An 11,354-nucleotide genomic window follows, 5' to 3' on the forward strand; every position below is an offset into this window, starting at 1 on the left:
ATGGCATCCCCAGTCAAGCGACAAACATAAACAAGAACGACAAACAGGTCACAACTTCGGCAACCAAAGAAAGAAAAAGGATGATTTGCAGTCATCATCCTCAAGCATCGACAAAACTTAGGAAAGGAAGAAAATCATGCATAAAAGGGTTCAGATCTCTTATAAAAATCGTCTCAAAACAAGATTGAGAAGGATCCATGATTACCTGAGAGCACTTAGGCTGCTAAACGAACAGGAGAGGCTCCTAGAAATCGAACGGTTCTGGCAAACGAAATCCATGAACTGGGTTGCGGAAGATTCCAACGCTGATGCAGGGGATGCTAGCCGAAGATCTATCCTTTTTCTTTTCCTGGTTTTCTTCCTCTCTGTTTTCCCAGCCGCCACCCTTACTCTCTATCTCACACTCTCGGCTTCTTCCTCGCTCAACCTCCCTTTCTCCCTTTTCTTTTTCCGGCAGCTTTCCTGTTTTTCTGCCCAGCTCGTAGCTTCTTTTCTTTCCCAGCCGCCAAGCTTTTCTCTCGGTCGAAGAACTCTCGGCTGCCTACCTCTCTCGCTCTCTCCTTTTCGATCTCTCTCTTCAGCCGCTGTTCCCAAAACCTTCTCCCATTTTTTTCTAATGCCCTAGCCGTAAGCTCTACCTTTCATCCCCAAAACCCCAGCCGCTGTACCTTACCCCTTTCTTTTCAGCCGTTCCCAGAATTCCCCCTCCTTGGTTTCCTTCCTCTTCTCGTAACTCAACCCTCCTAGCTCTCTCAAACCCTAGCCGCCAAACCTATCTGCTATCCTCAGCCGTCCTCTTGGCTTTTCCTAGCTTTTTTTGTTCCCGTCCTCCCTTTTTTTGGCCGTCACATTCTTAGCTTTTTATATGGGAAGCTCCTTCCCGAAACCTAACATCTAAGGCTCAGAAAAAACTCAATTCTCTTGCCCTTTTTTTACATCCTTGGATCTTCATAATTTCTGGGGTCTTTTGATAACCTTGGATCAAACCAAGTGGTTTGTTGTTCGAATGATCGAACGGAGGAGAAAAAGAGTAAGAGAAAATGGAGCTGAAATTTTTTTTTGCATCCTCTGTATTTTTCGTTTCATGTTTTCTGCTTGAAATGCAATATGAAGTAAAGGCTCGAATCCTGTGTGGCTCATGCAAGCGTGAGCTGGCTTCCCTTTTTTCTTTTAACACATAATGAAATAATTCTAACAAGATAAATAAAACACTACAAAATTGAATTCAAAAGAAAATAAACATATTTTTGTGAACAATTTTCTCTCTCTTTTTTTTTTAATAAATCCTAATACTAGAAAGCCTTAAAAAAATAAAAATAAACAACTAGATCGTAAAAAAAAATAACAATACAATAATAAGTAATAATAATAATGATCTGAAATGCCACGAGATTAAAAAAAATAGATAACAATTATCACAAAAAAAAATAATAATAACAATAATTTAAAATTTTGGTGTCTACAGTTTGCCCGTCTTTGTCTAAGTTTTGTGAGACAAAGAAGTAGACACCAAATATTCACCTGTGTTATTCGGCTGGAAACTACTCGAGCGACTGAGGACTGACCCCTTTAACAAAATTTTTAAATGGGACTGACTCAAACAAGAAATTTAAAACGGGACTGACCCGAACCAATAATTTAAAATGGAAAATTTAAAATCGGGACTGACCTGGGACAGGAAACTTAAACGGGACTGACCCGAACAGAAAATTTAAAACGGGACAGACCCAAACAGAAAATTTAAACGGGATTGTCCCGAACAGACAATTTAAACATGGGACTGGCCCGAACAGGAAATTTAAAAAGGGACTGACCCCAACAGGAATTTAAATCGAGATTGACCCGAAGGGGACTGACCCCAACATGAAATGGCGATGCAAAAGAAATGCTCACTAGTGGGACTGACCCAACGGCTAGTGGCGGTGCAAATGAAATGCTCACTAGTGGGACTGACCCACCGGCTAGTGGCGGTGAAAATAAAATGCATGCTAATGGGACTGACCCATGTTTAGCGGCAATAAAAATGAAATGCCTTGACAATCGATCAGTGGGATTAAACCCGAGTCTGTCGAGAAAATCGGAAACAGAAAGGCACGTTAGTGGGATGAACCCAATGCTAACGGAGATAGACTAAAAACAACACACACGTTAGTGGGATGAACCCAATGCTAACGGGGATAGACTAAAAACAACACACACGTTAGTGAGATAGACTTGATGCTAACGGTGGTTGAATAAAAACGCACACGTTAGTAAGATAGACTCGATGCTAACGGTGGTAGAATAAAAACGCACACGTTAGTGAGATAGACTCGATGCTAACGGTGGTTGAACAAAAACGCACACGTTAGTGAGATAGACTCGATGCTAACGGTGGTTGAACAAAAATGCACACGTTAGTGAGATAGACTCGATGCTAACGGTGGTTGAATAAAAACGCACACGTTAGTGAGATAGACTCGATACTAACGGTGGTGGAATAAAAACGTACACGTTAGTGAGATGGGCTCGATGCTAACGGTGGTAGAATAAAAACGCACACGTTAGTAAGATAGACTCGATGCTAATGGTGGTGGAACAAAAACGCACACGTTAATAAGATAGACTCGATGCTAACGCTGGTGGAACAAAACGCACACGTTAGTGAGATAGACTCGATGCTAACGGTGGTTGAACAAAAACGCACACGTTAGTAAGATAGACTCGATGCTAACAGTGGTGGAACAAAACGCACACGTTAGTGAGATAGACTCGATGCTAACGGTGGTGGAACAAAAATGCACACGTTAATGAGATGGGCTCGATGCTAACGGTGGTAGAATAAAAATGCACACGTTAGTGAGATAAACTCGATGCTAACGGTGGAGAAATCAGTGAATTTAAATGTGGTTGTCAAGAATGGGGAATGGAAGGGTGCGCGGCGGGCGCTGAGATTTCATCAACAAGAAATTGAAATTTGCCAAGGAACAAGAAATTAAATTCAAGTTTGATTTTTTGAGAATCTTTTCAAAAAATAATTTGCCCCAGTTTCCGCCAATTATTGTGCAACCGATCAATTGATTTGCATTACGGCATGGTTGCTCCTTCTTGAGGCCTTGATTCGTAAGATTCTGACTTACGCTTCTTCGTCGATTTCAGCCATGGATACCTGCACAGGGGCTTGCCAAAGTACAACATGCACTTTATTTTAAAATATTGCAACTACTACTCATAGAAAGAGCAGTGTGATTGATTTGAAAGTATATTACTTGACTCTTGTGCGAAATCATCAAATGTATTAGAAAAATATTTGCCCCTGTGTGGGTTTATTTCGCGAAATCTCACAAATAAAATTTGCCCCAGTGTGGACTCCTTTGATTGCAAAAATTTGTTTAGATGATTCCCCATTTATTTGAACAAAGAGAAATCGCACTTTCTAAAACTTAGAAAGTAATCATATATACAACATGAAGAAATTTAAACGTTGAGTTTGAACTCATGCAGAAATTTCATGATGAATCTCTCAGAATAACACCAAATTACAGAAGATTTCTTCCTCACTTTTAGTATCTGTGCTTAGAGTAGCGGGTCACCACTTCTTGTTGGCTCATCTTTCAGGACCAATCAAGTAGGCGTCATTTTTTATTTGGAAGTGGCTAAAGGAAACGGGAGGTCAAGATTTATCTTATTTTTGTGCCCATTCGATAGCACATCTTAGTGAAAGCAAATAGTTTGTCACCCTTATTTCTTAAGAAAACTTAGTCAACACATAAGCTTTATAAACTTGTAACAGAAGGGTAGAAACGATACCAAAACATGCGGAAACAGGTTATAACCTTATGATCAGGAGCGTAACCCTTGCTTTGAGTTGTCATGAGGGATAAGTCAGCGATGGACTTTATGAGCTTGTAATGCGGTTGGAAAACGATAGTTGAAGGAAAAAAAAAATCGAGGGTATTGCACGGAATATCGCATTTTTCTCAAAATTGCTCTCATTTCGTACTCAAAGATTTCGGACTTTGTTTGCATTTTTCTCAGCATTCACCAGGGATTTCAGCGTCGGATTTTTTTGCATTTTTCTTGCGCTTACTCTTCTTGCTTTGCTTTTTGCTTCTTTCTCCTTTTTCTCAACCTGGTGGATTTTCACATGGTGAGTAGTGTCAACCCCCATACCCAAGCAATTCAGAAATACGGCTAAAATTTTCTGGCATCAGAAATTTTCTTGACAAGGCCATTGCAAAAAACAGAAGTTAGGACTTTCGGCTTTTGTAATGGGGTCTGGTGGGGTGCTTAGAAAAGTTAAGGCTTGAAAGCGGATTTTCAAAAGTGGTTTAAATGATCTGAGATCGCATTATTATATCAACCCTTTTTCAGGGTTAAATCATAACTTGCCCCAGTTTATTCTCAATTGAGGCTCTTTTCCTTTCTCATTTTGTTCTCTTTTTCGGCCTTCTGCCATTCTTTGAACTTTTCCAAAAATTTGCCCCAATTTATGCTTAACCGAGGTTCTCTTTTTTTTTTCTTCTTTTGATTTTGGCCTTCCTTCAAAAATTAAATTTGCCCCAATTTGGGGTTTTTTCTTTTTCCTTCTTTTTCAAAACTTAATTTACCCCAATGTGGGGTTTGCGATTCTCAGGGGTTGCCAAACGAAATAGATTATTCTGAAGGTTCAAAAGTGATAACTAGGGATAAAATGTTTGATTGGAAAGGAAGACGGCCTGACTTTCGTTCCATTCCTCACATTAACCCTGAAAGGAAACTTTCATTAATACGAAATTTCTTGCATATATCTGAATTAATTGACTGAGGAAGACTCTTGCTCATCCACAAGTGGTTCGTCGGACAGAACTCTTCCTTTTTTTCTTTTCCGTCAAAATTGAAGCCCAGATAGTAATGGTAGAATCAAATTTTTCAAATTTGCGTTCCATTCCCCAATCTCCTTCCCCAATATGGGGTGCGATCATAAGTGCATTTGAAAAGAACCACATATTTTGGCTCAAATGAGGATGCAAGGGGTAATCAGTGTTTAGGTTGTAGAAACGATGGCCAAAGCATCATTCTTACGCCTCATGACAACCAAAGTAAAGGATAGCTCATTGAGAACCCATTTCCTTTTGAAAATTTTCCCAATGTAGGGTAGTGATCATTAAGGCTCTTATTTGAAATGAAGTTATTCTTTTAAAGGCTCAAATGGGAGAGCAAAGGATAAAATCTGTATAGATAGAGAAACGAATGATTAAAGTATCATTCCAAATTTTCAAAACAAATAAGAATAATATGCATTTTTGCTTTCACTTAGATGTGACTGAATCTGGTTAGACCAATGAGCATTTTTCCGAGCAAAGATTGCCCCAATTTGCAATTTGTCAATCAATGTGACTGATTTTTAGGAGTCCATAGAAGTGGGCAAAATAAGAATTGTTCAGTTAAGGGAAAAAATGTATTGCATTGAATTTTTCGAGACAGATCAATCAGTTTGAGTGACCTCTTTTAATCCGAGGATCACCAATCTAGTGAATTTTCAGGCAAGAGGTTGAAAAATCTCAATTTAGTCTTATTTCTCAAAATTCATCATGAAATCTCCAATGGGCAGAATAAAGAATGAAATATACATGAATATATACAAAACAACAATTGTCTAAATGAAAAACTTTATTGCTGAAAAATCTCTAAAGAGCTCCATATATACACTTTTGTCTCCTTTTCTTTTGGAACAACAATGTATTAACAAATCAAATAAACATAATTTTTCTTTGACAAACAATTATGAAGTCTCTTAGATGCTTGAGTCTAGCGCTTCCAAATAGATCCTTCATGTTTTCATTGTAAGGTCCGCCCAAAAATCAAGTAATACTCAAAATCATCATCAGATGTAGGAAAAACAATTTTACCTTATTGAAACCTCTTTTAAAAATGCAGGGGAGGGGAAAAATAAAAGAAGAAAATACCCAGAATTAGTAAGTAAAATTGTAAAATCGGTATGCATGTCCTATGTGGGAGCCCTTTTATGCCAAGGGTGGGCCTAGCATGAAAAATACAATCTTTTAGGGTAGGCACTATACAATACCTGATGGATCTGATCAACTTATTGAGTGAAAAATAATTTGAAAATTTTGGTCAATTGGGGTGACGAGAGACATTTGTCAAAATGAGGACAACGTCCGAATGAATTGATCACTTTGACCAATACAAGAATTTGCAAAAACACACCGGTTTGACCCTGACGAACTTCCTAGCAGAGAGATTGAAATTCGTCGACAAATTTTCTTAATGAAGCATGGGTCAAAACCCTAACCAATCAAATAGCTGGATGCAATGGATGGTTTTCTCAAAATCGACAAGGTTTCCCAATTTGAAATTTGACATTGAAACCCTAATTGGTCAAATGGGTTGAATGAAATTGACAATTTATTTAAAATCGACCGGATTACCCTAAAAAGTGTAAACTAGTCAAATGAATTAGATGAAATTGATAATTTATTCAAAATCGACAAGATTGCCCTAAGAACTAATTAAATGAAATTGGTGATCTATTCAAAATCGACTAGATTGCCCTAAAATGGGTAAACTAGTCAAATGAATTCAAAATCGACTAAATTGATAAAATGGACTGGATAAAATTGATGAATAAAATGGTCCAATGGATTGAATGGAATTGACAGCTTATTTAAAAATCAATCTATCCATTGGTAGTTTCAAAAATTTATTGCGATGCATTAGTCTATGAGCCTTCTAATATCAAATTTTGGCCTCAATTTATTTATCGTCTCAACAGTGAGAAAATATTGGTGAATTTCTTCAAATTAATGTCCTTTACGCAAGGAATTTTTACCAATTTTGATAAAATGGGCAAAAGGTGATTATTAGACGCTCATATTCCAAAGATCGCTCTATGAAAATGATCGGACCCTACCTTACCTCGTGCACTACCCCTTTGGATGATACAAAATGTAAACGTGCAAGTCTACTTGGATTAAGTATCCGAGACACAGGGCGGTTTATTCCTAACATGGGATTCCCTAAATGGCATTCCCTTTTTGGGTTTATCCATGATGCCATTTAATCAAAGCGAGTACATATGCAGTACACAAATGAAACGTGACCTAAAGGAACCCCTTTTTGTATGCCGGGGTGAGCCTAAAGTGAAATGTATTCATGTTGCAAATGCGAAGTATTGAATTTAAACGTGTCATATCAAATAGGGTAGGCTCTTAGAGAGTACCATACCATACCAGGCGGAAGATTGAGTGACCCCTCGGATCATGTTACGTACACGTCGTGTTACGATCACACGTCCAAGTGGGTCGCCTAATCCTAATAGGGTGGAGTGGCGTGACAAGCCACTAAAAGAAAAATAAAGGAAGGATAAATAATAAAGCGTATGCACGTATGCTAGTGCTCCTTTTTGGAGGGGAGGGATCGAGAATCAATGCGAGGCTCTAGAGTAAAATCCCCCCACCCAAATGTAATGCAAAGCGCGGGATAACATAAATAAACCATCCATCCATCAATCAATCGTATGCAAATAGCTGAGGAAGTGAGTTGATACGCGCGAAATGCAAAAACTCCTAAAAAAAGGAAAAAATGCAATTCTAAACATCCAAATGTAATATATAAGAAGGTTAAAAGAAGAAAAGAATCGACTAAACCAAATGCTCGGACTCTCTAAGTCCCCAGTGGAGTCACCAGCTGTCACGCCCCATTTTTAATAAGAAAAATAACTAGTTTAGAAAAATGGCTTTTGATTCAATTTTTGATTGAAAAACGAATTTTGATTTAAAAAGAAAATGAAAAATCGTGGGTCTAATTGGAACTTGAAAATGCGACGATTTGACCCAAAATAATAGTTTAAAAAGGGTTTTTAAAACAAAATCGGAGTCGCCACTTGGTAAAGAGTTAAGGTGTACCAAGTCACCTAAAAATGAATTTTTCCAAGAAAAAAGTAGAAAACCCCTTTTAAACGAGTCCTAGTCTACGTAAATCAAAGAAAAAGGTTCGAGGGTCACATTTGAAGAAAGGGAACGTAAGGATAAAAATCCGAGACACCCTTTCGACCTAGCCAAGGTTAGTTGCATGATTTAGTCAAAGATTTTTTTATTTTAACCTAAAGATTTATCACATTTGGATGTACTATATGAATGCAAACCCTAGACCTAGCAGGGTATCGGGGTGGTCAAAATTTCTATTCAAAACTTGAATAGTGCCAATGACATTAATTGTGACGCCCAATAGTGACTCTTTGGAGAAGTCACGAATAATGCAAAAATATGAGACTCTAGGGAAAGAAAAGAAATAAAATAATTATATAAATATACACGTCTTAAAGGAGTGCATCATGTCGGGTATGGGGGACTAATGTTCGTGACTCAATTTTTCTTTAATAGAGGGAATACGAGCGTGTTAAGGTTAGAAAGCCAAACTCGTCCATATCCCATATTCAAGGGGGTATTCCCTAATCTAATCAAGCAAATGCACTACCCTAATCCTAATTCTAAAATGAAATGCAATTCTAATGTTATGTTTTCATACAAAGGGATAAGGAATATATATATAAGGAAAAATACGGAATAAGGGATATAAGTAGAAGGGAATATGGGATAAAGGTTGTACATATATAAGAAAGTGTCATGCAACATGGTAAAAATCCTAAAAAAGTGAAAACATGCATGAGATGAAGTGATTTTATCACACAACCATGATCTAATGCTCGAGGGGCTCCTAAGGGTCTAGCGATGGATTAGCCCATGTCTACAATTTCCCACTAGCATTGGACTAGTGAGAAAAGATGGAACAAAGGGCCACAACTAGCGTTGGACTAGTGTGGATTCGAGAAATTGACCACAACTAGCATTGGACTAGTGTGGTGACGTCACACATCGGTTACAATCAAATAAATCATGTAAGACCTAATAAGAGCATGTAAACACATAAATCACATATAGCACATAACACATAAGCATGATATCTAGATGCAAGACCCTAAGAAAGCGGTAACACATAGCACATAGACATGCAAAACACACATAAGGCAAATAAAGCTAATAAAGCCCTAACTATTACATTCGTGGGAAGCCTACTACAATCTAAGAGGGGAAACGGAATAAAATAAATAAAATAATAACCTAGCTATTACAACTTTGGCATTCAAGTGCCTTTCAAATGATCGAAATTGAAAATAACTAAAACAAATAAAATAGATAAATAAATAAATAAATGAAAACATTCAAAAGGCATGCAATTGAGCACATAAATCACATAAACACATAGGGTCAAATAAAGTTAAAATAAGGGATACAGTGTACCTCCCTTGCAATGGTAATCAAATGAAGGAAAAATAGCTTCAAAACAATGAAAGGGTCAAGGCATCAATTAAATAGTAAAGTATAAACAAAATCGCCAAATCCCTCCCAATTTCAACTTAAATGAAATCAAATAATGCATAATTTCCAAGAAAACCAAATTACTGATCATTTTTCAAAAATAGAAAAACTACCAAGGACCCAATTGCAAATATTAACCCATCATTTAAGTTCAATTAAAATATTTTTAGAACTTCAAAGATCCAAGAGTAATAATAAGGTCAAGTAATGGTTCAAAACGCAATTACTCTAGGACCTAATCGCAACAAATTAAAACATAATTGGAACTTAGTAGCATGAGGAGGAACATGTGAGATTAGAATGCAAATTTCGAAAGATTTGCATGCATGCAATCAAAAGCTTTCTTATTCTTCTGTAAAACGAGAAGCTTTCTGCAACTTCAAGTAATTTTCGGCAAAACAAAATTTACAGAACACTTTTGAGCTAAATTTAACTAAGCACGGCTAAACACCTATTAACAAATGAATTCTTGAAAGCATTTTGTGCAAGTTTTTATGAAAAAAGAACTATGAGGAAAACAAGCTTCTGGAACTACTTTCGCATGCTTCAGCAACCGAAAATGAACCCTGCTGCATTGTTCACTATCACAGCTCGTCGGATTACATTCTCAAACACAAGACAGCTATCAAACTCAATTTGAATACAATGCCTTGGAACAAAGGGAGAAGAAGATAACAACACAAAGGAATGCTATGATCGTTTGCTGAAACTTCGAACAGATTTGCAAGACAACAAACCCAAAACAAAATAAAGAAACTGATGGCTTCCTGTCCCTAAGTTCTCAAACACACGTATGCTTTATAGGGGAAAAACAGCAACTCAAACCTCGCTTAATACCAATCAAACCAAAATCCTTCAAACTAGCTATTTGAGCAAGACTCCGCAGAGTTGTAAGAAAACAGCTACTTAAACAACTTGGACGAACAGGAGGAAGAAAAAAAATGGAGACAGCCCAACAAAGACAGCAAGCCTGCGTTACCACTGATTGCCGTTTTAAAACGCAGCAAGCCCATACATGGGATTACTATCAAACACCAAACAGAGCGAAAATGAAATCCAAGCCATTTCCGGAACTTCAACAACCCAAAAGATCAGAATTTAATTTGCTGCAACAAAGTAGAGAACTCCAACTTCGTTGCAGCGACCTCGGGAGCCTCATAAGAGTCCCAAACATACTTAAACATGAATTGACCCAAAGCATTAAGACCCCAAAACTGTCATTCAAATCCACTGGTTGCTTTTCTGCAATTTTTCGGCTTCCATATGCGCAAGGAGACAATAAAACAAGTTCATCAAACCCTAACCAAGGTTCGGCGGTACAAAGGCGTATGAACATCTACCGACTTCAAACCTAAAGGTTCAAGAAAACAGCCTAAGACCCAAATCATATGAACAAACAAGATACTAAGAACGACACTTGCAACTCACGGACCGCACCCATTCAGTTTCACAGGGGAAAGAAAGCACGAAAGCTAACAGCTTTTTGGTTCCTAAGTTTGCAACAAGAAGATTCTAAACACAGCTTTGATAGCAAACAAGTTCATGGCATCCCCAGTCAAGCGACAAACATAAACAAGAACGACAAACAGGTCACAACTTCGGCAACCAAAGAAAGAAAAAGGATGATTTGCAGTCATCATCCTCAAGCATCGACAAAACTTAGGAAAGGAAGAAAATCATGCATAAAAGGGTTCAGATCTCTTATAAAAATCGTCTCAAAACAAGATTGAGAAGGATCCATGATTACCTGAGAGCACTTAGGCTACTAAACGAACAGGAGAGGCTCCTAGAAATCGAACGGTTCTGGCAAATGAAATCCTCGAACTGGGTTGCGGAAGATTCCAACGCTGATGCAGGGGATGCTAGCCGAAGAGCTATCCTTTTTCTTTTTCTGGTTTTCTTCCTCTCTGTTTTCCCAGCTGCCACCCTTACTCTCTATCTCACACTCTCGGCTTCTTCCTCGCTCAACCTCCCTTTCTCCCTTTTCTTTTTCCG

The sequence above is a fragment of the Coffea eugenioides genome, chromosome 5 (genome assembly GCF_003713205.1).
Source record: "Coffea eugenioides isolate CCC68of chromosome 5, Ceug_1.0, whole genome shotgun sequence".
NCBI classification, from domain to species: Eukaryota; Viridiplantae; Streptophyta; class Magnoliopsida; order Gentianales; family Rubiaceae; genus Coffea; species Coffea eugenioides.